Source organism: Ovis aries, chromosome 6 (genome assembly GCF_016772045.2).
Source record: "Ovis aries strain OAR_USU_Benz2616 breed Rambouillet chromosome 6, ARS-UI_Ramb_v3.0, whole genome shotgun sequence".
Classification (NCBI taxonomy): Eukaryota; Metazoa; Chordata; class Mammalia; order Artiodactyla; family Bovidae; genus Ovis; species Ovis aries.
In genome coordinates this window covers 46,601,076-46,614,881 of record NC_056059.1, presented here as the reverse complement: position 1 = coordinate 46,614,881, position 13,806 = coordinate 46,601,076, and the positions used below count along the sequence as shown (strand labels likewise).

The following is a 13,806-nucleotide window of genomic DNA, read 5'->3' as shown; positions in this document are numbered from 1 at the left end:
AGACCCCATGGATTGTAGCTCATCAGGCTCCATAGGATTCTCCAAGCAAGAATACTAGAGTGGGTTGCTATTTTCTTCTCCAGGGGATCTTCCCAAACCAGGGATCAAACCCGAGTCTCCCATATTGCAGACAGATTCTTACCATCTAAGCCACCAGGGAAGCCCCCAAATATGCATACTACCATTTAAAACACCCTCTTTGAGATCAGAGCTCCTAAGCATCTGGAACAGCTCATAAGACAGAATACTTTCATATACTCTTAAAACAGAAGATCTGTGTAGGACACTAGAATCTACTTAAAATATTAAGCCTTGTAGCTAACGAATAGTTAACATCTTCCTCTAAGACTTTCACTTTTATGAATATTTAACATCTATTTTTCTAGTAGGAAAAATACTTTATAAATTCATTCTCTTTATACTTGATATATATGGCATCTACATACACCTAATAGCCAAAACCCTGATGCATCCCTATACCTGGAGCTTTGAAGAGTGTCATCCCCTTTGGATTGCTGCTCTGTAAGCCTGCATTTGTTATACATATTTATGGAAAATACATAAAACTACCCACTCACAAATGCTTATTAGTGTCTCTTTCATCTTCAGTTGAATGCTTTCTGTTCTATTGGTTTTTCACACTGTAATTTTTACCAAAATAATAATACTGACCTCAATTACCTTTGAAGTGTTGATCTTTCATCATCTAGCTCTCTATCAAATTCTAGAGACATATGTCTTAAGAAGGGCTTCCCTTGTGGTTCAGCTGGTAAAGAATCCACCTGCAATATGGGAAACCTGGGTTCAATCCCTGGATTGGGCAGATCCCCTGGAGAAGAGAAAGGCTTCAGTATTCTGGCCTGGAGAATCCCATGGACTGCATGGGGTTGCAAAGAGTCGGACATGACTGAGCGACTTTCACTTTCACTCACTTTATGTCTTAAGAAAGCATTTCTCTTCGGGTATCTCGCGAACATTTGTAATTAAGAAATCAAAAACTGATCTTATATTCCATTCACTACCTTTCTCCTTCTCTCCTATTTTTAAGACTCATCCATGAAAATTACCATTCACCAAGTCAGAAATTTCAGTTATTCTCAATTCTACTCTAATTCTTCCAGGATTTTAACGTCTCTCTGGGAAGATGACATTGGTAGTAGGGAGACTTTTTTGTTTTAATCTCCATGATCTCCACACTGAAACCAAGCAACTAGACAACAAAACCAAAATCCCATGGAAAACACTCACAACCAAAGTTGGTAATAAGGTATTCCCCACAAACCTAAAATACAAGCAGTTGGGGACAAACCAACAACCACAAGACTTGTATGGTGTTAGCAACTTTAAAAGGAAAGAGCAGAGGGGTTGTTGATGAATATGAAAAGAGGAAGACCCCAAAATTGCCATCAAGTATTCACTGGAACATATGAAGAGCTAATTTGAGAACAGGAGATGACACTGGTAGGGTTGTTCTCTAATTCAAGATAGCAGATGAGGTCTGAAGACACTGGAGCAGTCTCACACCTATGAATACTTGAAACTGACCAGACAAGTCTCTTCTCCCTTTCTAAGAAGAAAAACTTGATAGAGTAATGAAAATTGAAGATGACAAGGAACCAACTTGCTACCTTGAACTGATTAATAAATGAAAAGGCATCTATCTAGCCTGACTTTCCTACAGGAACTATGGTTTAGTCACTAAGTTGTATCCGACTCTTCTGCGACCCCATGAACTGTAGCCCGCCAGGCTCGTCTGTCCATGGAACTTCCCAGGCAAGAATACTGGAGTAGATTGCCATGTCCTTCTCCAGAGGATCTTCTCACCCAGGGATCAAACTCGTGCCTCCTGCACTGGCAGGGGAATTCTTTACCACTGAGCCACCAGGGAAGCCCTACAGAAACTATACCATTTGGTAACCAAATAATAGATAAGGAGAAATGTCTCTTTATAAAAATATTCCAGCTAAAATAACTAGAACACATATGATATAATTAGAATACCATCATTTTGCAACTCCTAATCAATTCTAGGCATTGAGGAGAAACAGCTATTAACTTTGCAAAATACAACCAGCCATTATGTGCTTCTCAATGAAAGAGGACTCCAGTGCCAATAGCTGTGGTCACTGAGATGGCACCTGAGTCTGCTCAAAACCCCTGAATCTAACCGTCAACTTACAAGTCATGCAAACGACAGAGGAACATGTTAATCCGAATCATAGGACTTCAGCATCAGACGGGATTACAGAGTTCTTCTAGGCCAACTAACCATTTAATGAAAGATTCACCTCTCCTCTCCAAGGAGCTTTTTTAGCTTAGAAACTCTCAGTTTGAAACTCTATGCTAGCTTTCCCTACCTTCAGTCAATTCCTGCTTGGAACCATTCTGTTAGAAAATCCTTATTACGAACTAAAATTGATTCCCCTTAACATCTGCTACTATCATGTCTTCCCCTCTGCTCCACCTTACCCCAAGTTCACAGAAAATATGCCAAATCCCTTTTCCGTGAGAGATCTTCAGATCCTCAAAGTCAGCTATTTTATCTTCCCAGAAAGTTCTCCAGGTCACATACATTTTCAGGTTCTCCAAATTCTCCTCATATGACATATTCTCCTTACCACTCTGGTCATTTTCTCTAAGCAAAGTCTAGCCCAGCTTGTCTTCTACTGTAGTAACTTCCTAACTTACCTCTCTATTTCACTCATTCCACTACACCACTTACTCTCAAACTTTCAAATCTCAGGACCCTCACTCTTAAAAATCACTGAAGACCCAAGAGTACTTCTGTTTATGTGGATTATATCTACCGATATTTATAGTACTAGAAATTAATTCCTCAAAAATAAAAAATTGAATTTCCATATGGTCCAGCAATTCCAATTCTGCATACATACTCAAAAGAAATGAAAACGGGGACTTTAACAGCTACTTGTACACTCATGTTCATCGCAGCATTATTTATAATAGTTAACATATGGAGGAGTCAAAGATAAATGAATGGATAAAGAAAATGTTGTATGTACATACAATGGAATACTATTCAGCCTTAAGAAAGAAGACAATTCTGGCACATCTACAACATGGACAAACCTTCAGGACATTATGCTAAGCAAAATAAGCCAGTCATCAAAAGACAAATGCTGTATGATGCCACTTATATGAGGTACTGCTGCTGCTGCTAAGTCACGTCAGTTGTGTCCAACTCTGTGCGACCCCATTGACAGCAGCCCCATTGACGGCTCCCCCGTCCCTGGGATTCTCCAGGCAAGAACACTGGAGTGGGTTGCCATTTCCTTCTCCAATGCATGAAAGTGAAAAGTGAAAGTGAAGTCGCTCAGTTGTGTCCGACTCTTAGCGACCCCATGGACTGCAGCCCACCAGGCTCCTCTGTCCATGGGATTTCCCAGGCAAGAGTACTGGAGTTGGGGTGCCATTGTCTTCTCCATATGAGGTACTAGAATAGTCAAATTCATAGAGACAGAAAGTAGAATGGCTAATAGCCAGGGGCTGTGAAGAAGGGGCAACAAGAATTTAGTGTTTAATGAGTACAGAGTTTCAGTATGGGATGATGAAAAAGTTCTGGAGATGGATGATGATAAGGGTTGTACAAAATGTGAAAGTGAATCCACAAAAAATGTGAATGTACTTAATGTCACTGAACTGTACACTTAAACATGGTTAAAATGGCAAACTTTATTTTATCATAATAAAAATATTTTTCAATTCATTTTAAAGTAATAAATATAAATCCATTATATATTAACCAAAATATTTTTACTTAAAAGAACTATATTTTCAGAAACAAAAATTAGTGAGAAAAAGAGGCACTGTTTTACAATGCAAATGCAAACGTCTTTGATGAAGACAATTGGATTCTTCAATCTGCTGTGTTATTCCATCTGTGGCACTATGTTGTTTTGACCAACATATATGAAAATCAGTGTCAAACAGGCAACTGGAAAATGATATTTTAATATCCTTTTCAGATATTGTGGATATTCTCCTTTGATAGTATACTAAATTTCCTAAAGATTAGTTGAAATGTGGAATTTGAACATCAATGAACTTACACTTTCATACTTTATTGGAAAAACATGTATCAATCTGCCTTGCACTTTGAATCAATCTTCTACTTATAGATGATTTCGTAACATTATGTATCAATCATTTCAAACATTCTAACAAGCCATGTGGTAGACATATTTCATTAAACAATATCAAAAAGTTACACTTGTTAATATTACCATCAGTATCATCAGAAAAGTATTTAAGTATTAGGAAGCCATCAAATTCACACTGATGAATACAAGTTTTCCAGAATCCAATCCAATCCAGGCTTTATTTAAAGCCTGAATTTTATCACTGGCAACACATAAAGGTTTTCCTTGAAGTGATAGGCTCACTTTGCTCATTTTAGAGAAAATATCTGCCAAATATTCAAGTCTGAGTAACAGTTTGTCAACAGTTTATGCTTACAAGTAATGATGTTTCATTTTTTAAAAAAAAAGCAATTCAGTTTGCAATTTAGTTAATCACTGGAGTGGTCTTCCTCTAATCATCTTATTTCAATATACAGCAGTAGTGTCTTACTCATAATTTCCATTTCAGCAAACAGAATATTTAAAAATTAGTATTCAAGAAATGAGATTTAATAAAATTTATACTTGTTTACTGTTGATCAAGAATACTTAAACACTTAGATTATTTTTTAAAACTGTGTGTTGGTGAAAACTACAGTGACTACTAGTATAGTTTGGTACTAGTTCCCCGATTTAAACTCATCGCCATTGCATTTGTAGCATCAGTGTACATGTCAGCACAATGAATATTTTTTTAAAGGCCTTTGTATTATACAAAATAGTTTTGATCTGAAGGGGTCTTACGGCCCACCAGGGGTCCGCAGACTACACTTTGAGAACCACTGCACTAGGCTTCTAGAGCATATGTCTTTCATCTCGGAACCAGCATAATGCATATCACACAGAAGTACTTCATAAATGTGTTTTCAGTGAACACACTGCACTAAAGATTACGTAGGCCTACACCTACAAATGGTGACTACAGATGGTGTCTGCAGCCATGAAATTAAAAGACGCTTACTCCTTGGAAGAAAAGTGATGACCAACCTAGACAGCATATTCAAAAGCAGAGACATTACTTTGCTGACTAAGGTCTGTCTAGTCAAAGCTATGGTTTTTCCCGTGGTCATGTATGGATGTGAGAGTTGGACTGTGAACAAAGCTGAGCGCCAAAGAATTGATGCTTTTGAACTGTGGTGCTGGAGAAGACTCTTGAGAGTCCCTTGGACTGCATGGAGATCCAACCAGTCCATTCTGAAGGAGATTTCCCTGGGATTTCTTTGGAAGGAATGATGCTGAAGCTGAAGCTCCAGTACTTTGGCCACCTCATGCGAAGAGTTGACTCATTGGAAAAGACTGATGCTGGGAAGAATTGGGGGCAGGAGGAGAAGGGGACGACCGAGGATGAGATGGCTGGATGGCATCACGGACTCGATGGACGTGAGTCTGAGTGAACTCTGGGAGATGGTGATGGACAGGGAGGCCTGGCGTGCTGCGATTCACGGGGTCGCAAAGAATCGGACACGATTGAGTGACTGAACTGAACTGAACACCTACAAAACCCCACGGGAACAGAATTCCCTGATGGTCCAGAGGTTAGGACTCGGCACTTTCACTGTTGTGGTCTGGGTTCGGTTCCTTGTTGGGAAACTAATACCCCATAAGCTATGTGGCACAGCCAAAGACAAAGCAAAAAACACAAAACACAAACACAAATAGGAGTCAGGGGGCGGGGAGTGGCTACAAATAAAAATGCATTAAAACAAAAAACATAAAAAGATGGCCAATTAAGAAAAATGCTAACTCCACTATGTTATGACAGAGGCATCATCCACAGAACAATTAATTCTAATTTTAGACACTAGAAAAGGGGAGAGAAGGCATATAGGCTGAGTGGATGAACTGAACAGAGGTATGGAAAAGTTCTGGTGCACTATCAGTTTGCAGAAGGGTGGAAGCTCCGGAAGAATACAGGAAGGAATGGAGTGGAGGATGAAAGAACGCTCCCCATTTCTATCTAACCTGCTCACCAGTGCCAAACTAGTGCCCCCCAAACCATCTCAATGTCTTCACCCTCAAAATAGCTCAACGGCCCTTTCACTGCCTATGAAATAAAGGCAAACTCATTCTGGCATTTCAACCACAATTTATAAAATCTTATCTCTCTAGAAGCACCCTACAACAAAAAGCTACTTAGCCTTGTCACCATTCTACATCAGGAATTCACTCCCATCTTCCCCCCTTAAGTGCCATCCAAGCCTTCTCCAAGTCCAGGGGTCTCCTTTCAATATAGTATATACACCTATTCATTTGCATTCTTCCTTCATTAATTAACTGAACACTTCCTACATGCTAGTTGCTCAGTATAAAGGGAAAACCATCACAAAGTCATCCCTCATCCTTGTAGAACTCAAAATGTATTTAGTGAGGTGTAAAAAAAAAAAAGCTAAGAGAGAAGTATGATTTTAAAAATAATATATATCTAACCCCCTCCCTATATCAAATGTAAACATTTTCATCACTAACATAATTGCTTTGGATTTAATCCAGTTTTTCTCAAGAGCCCATCACCACCACAGAAAAGAGCAGCACAGAAACGTATATGTTGCCATATGGGAAACAGCTAGCCAGTGGGAATTCGCTGTGTGATGCAGGGAGCTCGACACAACGCTCTGTGACAGCCTAGAGGAGTGGGACGGGGTGTGAGGGAGGTTCGAGAGAGAGGCGACACAACATATACCTGTGGCTGATTCATGCTGATGTGTGGCAGAAACCAACACAACACTGTAAAACAATTGTCCTCCAGTTAAAAGTAAATGAAAATTTTTAAAAAGATGCTCTGGGGTTCTAGGGGACTTCCCTGGTGGGTCCGGTGGTTAAGACTCTGTGCTTCCAATGCAGGGGTGTGAGTTTGATCCCTGGTCAGAGAACTAAGATCCCACATGCCATGCAGTGTGGTCAAATTTTAAAAACAACAACAACAAAAAAAATGATACTCTGAGTGTCTAGTCTCATGACAACATCCCATCAGTTATATTATTCCTTCTCTCTCCAAAGCCTATCTCCTTTCAGGTTCCTTCCTTTACAACTCTTACAACTCTATTATTTATAATAACAATCTGAGCAACAAGACTTATTAAGCACTTAATGGAATGGAAATAGCATTTGAGGTTTTATGCAACATCCATTTTAAACACAAATAGCACATGATACAAAATAATGATGACCTGGTGTGAGACATCAAATTTGGAATCAGGCTATCACTCTGCCATCTAGAGGATGAATGAGTAAATTCAACTTTAAAATGTGGGTTGACTTCATAGTTTAAGAAAACACAGAAATCAAAAACCATACGCTTTTTCTAGAAACACAAAGTTCCATGTTATTACACCAAGATTTTTAAATAAGTAAACTTTAGTATATGAGAAGGTACATTAAAATACTACAAGAAAAGCACTAACGACAAGGGGGAAATCTGAAAATCATTTATATTTGGCTTTGAAATACTCTGTGTGATTTTAATTTTTCTAATTAAATTGGGCCAACACATTAGCACTTTCTAAATATAACAGACAAAATGAAGGCAGTACAGAATATGGTCATGGCAGGAAAACGCCCTCTTGAATAAGTTTTTAAAGGCCTGTTACAAACAGCCAGTTGTTTAACCATACATTATCAAAGCTGATTGTAAAGCTGTCTTTTAAGAGTTAGCTCACATTTCTAGCAAATGTCTGACTACTGGACATAAACTAAGGCAAAGTTATCACATATATTTTCAAGTCCAAGACTACATTAAATTACTTTAAAAGCATCTATAATTATATTCTTTTAAAGCAGGAATCTATAATATCATAGAATTCCTATTTTATCTTAAGAATCAGGCAAATACATGTTTTTGAATTTCCTCTGTAACCATTTCCTTACACTCCTTTATCAGTTTTGCTTCCTCTATTTTTTATTACCTCAAGGCAATTAATTCCCTGATGTTATATGTATAGATACATAGCCCTTTATTTGAAATCCTACAACCTAAAAAGCTTAGAAAATTAAAGCTCTTTTTTTTTTTAACTGAATTGATGGCAAAAATCTGTCCTGACTTAAACTCATTTGGAAGAAAAATCTAGTGAAAATTCATACATTTTGCTGCATAAATACTAATGCGTAATTACAAGGTGCAATAAAACAATAAATAGTAAGGATTTAAATAACGTACAGAATATGCAGGAATTACCTTTCTAAAATTTGAAAAATGCTAATTCCAAAGCATACCTGCCCCTAGGTTTTGAATAAGGGATTGTGGACCTGTATTTATGTACAGGTTGGTACAAAAGTAATTGCAGTTTTGGACCATGAATTTTAAATCATTATAACTAGGCTCAAACACATCTTTATTAATCAAAATAGGAACCATTACAATCAACACATTTTTGCCAATGAGAAATAAGTTTACTTCTGTAGCCCAAAAAATCTGTGCTTCAGGATTCAGTAAACTCTTGGAAAGCATTTTCTGCCTCCGGCTGGTTGTAAAAGGGTTTTCCCTACAAAAAGTCATCGAGATGCTTGAAGAAGTGGTAATCCATTGGTGAGAGGTCAGATGAATATGGCAGATGAGGCATAAATTCATAGCCCAATTTGTTCAACTTCTGAAGTGTTGGTTGTGTGACATGCAGTCGGGCATAGTCATGGAGAAGAACTGGGCCCTTTCTGTTGACCAGTAACTGCTGCACGCATTGCAGTTTTCCATGCATCTCACTGATTTGCTGAGCACACTTCTCAGATGTAATGGTTTCACCAGGATTCAGAAAGCTGTGGTGGATCAGATCGGCAGCAGACTACCAAACAGTGACCATGACCTTTTATTGAAGCAAGTTTGGCCTTGGGAAGTGCTTTAGAGCTTCTTCTCTCTCCAACCATTGAGCTGGTCATCTCCAACTGTTGTATAAAATCCACTTTTTGTCGCACGTCACAATCTGATAGAAAAATGGTTCTTTGTTGTTGCATACAATAAGAGAAGACAACACTTCAACATTTTTTTTTCAGTCAGCTCATGAGGCACCCACTTATTCCACTTATTGAGCTTTTTTGCCGTTCCAATTTGTTTCAAATGCCAAACAATCATAGAATGGTCGACGCTGAGTTCTTAGGCAACTTCTCATGTAGTTGTAAGAGGATCGACTTCAACGACTGCTCTCAGTTGGTCAGTCTCAACTTCTGGGCTTTCCCAGTGGCTTAGACAGTAAAGAATCTGCCTGTAATGCAGGAGACCTGGGCACGATCCCTGGGTCAGGAAGATCCCTTAAGAAGGAAATGGCCACCCACTCCATTACTCTTGCCTGGAAAATCCCATGGACAGAGCCTAGTGGGCTATAGACCATGGGGTCACAAAGAATCGGACGTGACTCAGCAACTAACACACACACAATTCTGATGGCTTGCCACTACATTCCTCATCTTCAAGGCTTTGCAAAACTTCTTGAACCATCACTGTACACTCATTGGCAGTTCCTGGGCCAAATGCATTGCTGGTGTTGTGAACTGTCTCCGCTGCTTTACGACCCGTTTTGAACTGGAATAAAAAAATCGCTCAAATTTGCTTTTTGTCTAACGTAATTTCTATAGTTTAAAATAAATATAAAATAATCAGGAAGTAATAAGACATTAGCAAAAAAACATAAATTGAGAAATGCACATTAAAATGATATATAACATAACCACATTTATTTAAGAACATATCCCAGTATCAAATGGCAATTATCAACAATGCAAAACAGCAATTACTTTTGCACCAGCCTAACACTATCATCTCACCATGAGAGCAAAACTTCATCTTATTCATTGGTTTATTCCCTGGGGCTAGAATTGTGCCTTACACATAGTAAATACTCAATAGATACTTGTTCAATAATCAAAATAAATAATAACAGTGAATTAACAGAAGTGGAGTTCAAAATAGAAAGGAACAAAAATATTCCTTTAGGGCAGTAACCTCCAAATGAAGTTATAATTTATACAGATCATTAATCTCTTATTTGCAATTCTGAAACAGAAAAAGCTTTTGAAATGTTTTGTCATTACTGCCTATATTCTGAAGCTTCAGGCTTTTTTACAAAATTGAAAAACAACTATTAACTAATTAGATCCCAATTACAATAAAAAGAAATACTTAAAGAAAAAGCATTTTCAAAGAAAAGCAGAATTCCACAATAGAATTTGAATTCCTTAAGTAAAGAGGCTTTTCATAATCTTTTACCACTAAGTAAAATATTTGGTACATAGTAGGTACTCAGATATGCAGATGACACCACCCTATGGCAGAAAGTGAAGAAGAACTAAAGAACCTCTTGCTGAAAGTGAAAGAGGAGAGTGAAAAAGTTGGCTTAAAGCTCAACATTCAGAAAATAAAGATCATGGCATACAGTCCCATCATTTCATGGCAAATAGATAGGGAAACAGTGGCTGACTTTATTTTTCTGGGCTCCCCAATCACTGCAGATGGTGACTGCAGCCATGAAATTAAAAGACGCTTACTCCTTGGAAGGAAACTTATGACCAACCTAGACAGTATATTCAAAAGCAGAGACATTACTTTGCCAACTAAGGTCCATCTAGTCAAGGCTATGGTTTTTCCTGTGGTCATGTATAGATGTGAGAGTTGGACTGTGAAGGCTGAGTGCTGAAGAATTGATGCTTTTGAACTGTGGTGTTGGAGAAGACTATTGAGAGTTCCTTGGACGGCAAGGAGATCCAACCAGTCCATTCTGAAGGAGATCAACCCTGGGATTTCTTTGGAAGGAATGATGCTAAAGCTGAAGCTCCAGTACTTTGGCAACCTCATGCGAAGAGCTGACTCATTGGAAAAGACTGATGCTGGGAGGGATTGGGGGCAGGAGGAGAAGGGGACAACAGAGGATGAGATGGCTGGATGGCATCACGGACTCGATGGACGCGAGTCTGAGTGAACTCCGGGAGATGGTGATGGACAGGGAGGCCTGGCGTGCTGCAATTCATGGGATTGCAAAGAGTCGAACACGACTGACTGACTGAACTGAACTGAAGGTACTCAATATATATTGTCAGAATGGACACTAAAAAGAACTGGGATTTGTTTCATTTAATAAAGACATGTTGAGCACCTTTCTCATACTAGTCATTATGCTAGATACATAAGACAGCAGAACAAGAGACACAGAGTCTTTTCCTGTCTTTATGAAACAGACTTTAGTGGGGAAGAATGACGCTTAAATACTACAAAAAATAAAGTTCCAGGTACTAGGGATCCCCAAAAGAAAGGAGTACCTAAACTAAACCAGAAGGTAATGGAAATCCTATGAAACTTAGACAGTCATGGCTGAAGAGCAGAGCCTGAAGAAGAGAGCCACCAAGCTTTGTAGGCCTAATCAAGGGCTTTGTTCATTTTCCTAAGGGCAATGAAAAGTACTGAGGGATTTTAAACAAAGGAGTGATATTTCATCTGGACTTTAACTCAGACTTCTACTTTCTGAGCACTTACTATGTTCCAGGCATATTATCTTCTTTAATCCTCACAAAATTGGCCTTGTATTTCCAAGTTGTATGGCGGAGTTGGTGGCTGATCAGCATCCCTACGTACAACAACTAGAAGAGCCAAACAAACAGAAATCCAACTATATATAGACAGAAGAGGGTGGTTAAGAGAACAAGAACTAGAGTAAGAGAAAGGGGAAAATCTTGAGAGACATATTGGCCGCTGTAGCCACCTTTTCCCTTGGATCATTATTCTGAGCATGAACTGAAGGCTGACAATCAGGACAACCCCAGTATCAACCCTGGTGGAGGGCTACCAAGGGAGGACAGAGAAATAAGCATAGCTTTGACATAGACTTGGGAGATCTTAAGCACATGGCCAGTTTTCTCAAGAAATTTTTGAATATTAAAACTGTATGGGGTAGAAGGCTACAAACCTAAGCACGAAAATTGTGAAAAAGTTCTTTAGCAGTCTGACAAGAAAAAGGTTAGAGTCTGGGACCCAAGGAGGAAAGCACCCTTAGAATATATCAAATTCATAGCTGGAAACTTGTGAGAGCCAGGGAAGAAACAGAGGAAAGAAAATTAAGCCTGAAAGTAAAACTCAGTCTCAACCCAGCACACTACCTAATTGGATAAAGGGAATCAGTCAGAAGATTATCGGCCCAGCAGGTGGTAGTGTTGTGGTGATCAGTCCCCCAATCATATCTGACTCTTTGGGACCCCATGGACTGTAGCCCACCGGGTTCCTCTGACCATGGGATTTCCCAGGCAAGAATACTGGAGTGGGTTGGCATTTCCTCCTCCAGAGGATCTTCCTGACTCATGGATTGAACGCACTTCTCTTGTGTTTCCTGCATTGGCATGCTGATTCTTTATCACTGTGCCACTGGGGAAACCCAGCAGAGGGGAGAATGAATCCTCAAAACAAGGAAGATATCATCAGGAGGCATTACAATTTTTTGGACACAATGTCTGGCATAAAATAAAAATTACTAGGCATGCCAACAGACAAAATTAGATAAACAAAAGATAAGGAAAAATAACACCATAGACAGATCACATATGATCCAGATATTGGTGTTAACTGACAAAGACTTTAGAACAATTATGAGTTATATATTTTTTTTTAAGAGAAAGAACTGGACAAAGTAGATGAAAAGCAGATAATTTTACCTAAGAATTGGAATCAATAAAAGAGAACCATTTGGAAATTTTAGAACTGAAAAATAACACTAAATGTAAGTAAGAACTTATTAGATAGATTTACCAAGAGATATAAAAACAGCATAAAATAGGACTAATGAGTTGAAAGGAGGTCAAAAGAAAATGTCCAAGCTAAAGCACAGAGGAAAAAAATGTAAAATAAAGGAAAAGAGTAGTAGAGAGAAGTAGGACTCAGTGAAAAATCTAATATATACAAATTGGAATCTCAGAAAGAAAGAAGGAGAAAAATGTGGCAGAACAAATATTCAGACAGTAAATGATCAAGAATTTTCCAAAACTGGAGAAAGATACTAACACAAGATTTAAGAAGCTCTATAAATTCAAACCAGAATAAATTTAATAATAGTAATATAATGCAAACAGCAATAACAGCACACCAAGGTTATTTTCAACAAAGATTAAAATGAAAAAGATAATATGAAAATGTTAAAATAGCCAGGGTGAGGGTGGGGAACATATATTCAGTGGATTTCAAAAAGACTGATGGCTGACTTCATAACAGAAAACAAAGAGGCCAGAAGAAAAAGAAATGTCTCAACATGCTGAGAAAAAAATTAGTGACAACTTTGAAATTTAAACACAGATTTAAAAAATCCTTCAGAAATAAAGATGAAATAAAGACATTATCAGAGCTTCCCTCATAGCTCAGCTGGTATAAGGGCTTCCCAGGTAGCACTAGTAGTAAAGAACCCACCTGCCAGTGCAGGAGACCCCGGTTCGATTCCTGGGTTGGGAAGATCCCCTGGAGAAGGGATAAGCTACCCACTCCAGTATTCTTGGGATTCCTTGGTAGCTCAGATGGTAAAGAATCCGCCTGCAATGTGGGAGACCTGGGTTCGATCCCTGGGTTGGGAAGATCCCCTGGAGAAAGGAAAGGCTACCCACTCCAGTATTCTTGCACTGGATAATTCCATGGACAAAGGAACCTTGCAGGCTACAGTCCATGGGGTCACAGAGTTGGACACAACTGAGAAACTTTCACTTTCACTAAAGACAT

General features: G+C 38.6%; 1 protein-coding gene across 3 annotated transcripts in view; it reads right to left on the bottom strand.

Moving 5' to 3' along the window:
• Window positions 1-13,806, bottom strand: part of TBC1D19 (TBC1 domain family member 19) — a 152,086-nt gene that overhangs the window by 124,978 nt on the left and 13,302 nt on the right. Inside the window, exon 2 of one of the 3 annotated variants that reach the window (XM_060416951.1) lies at window positions 673-829. The exons of the other annotated variants lie outside the window; for them this stretch is intronic. The gene's annotated coding sequence lies outside the window, so the exon portion shown is untranslated. The remainder of the gene's footprint in view (window positions 1-672; window positions 830-13,806) is intronic. 3 annotated transcript variants of the gene reach the window in all.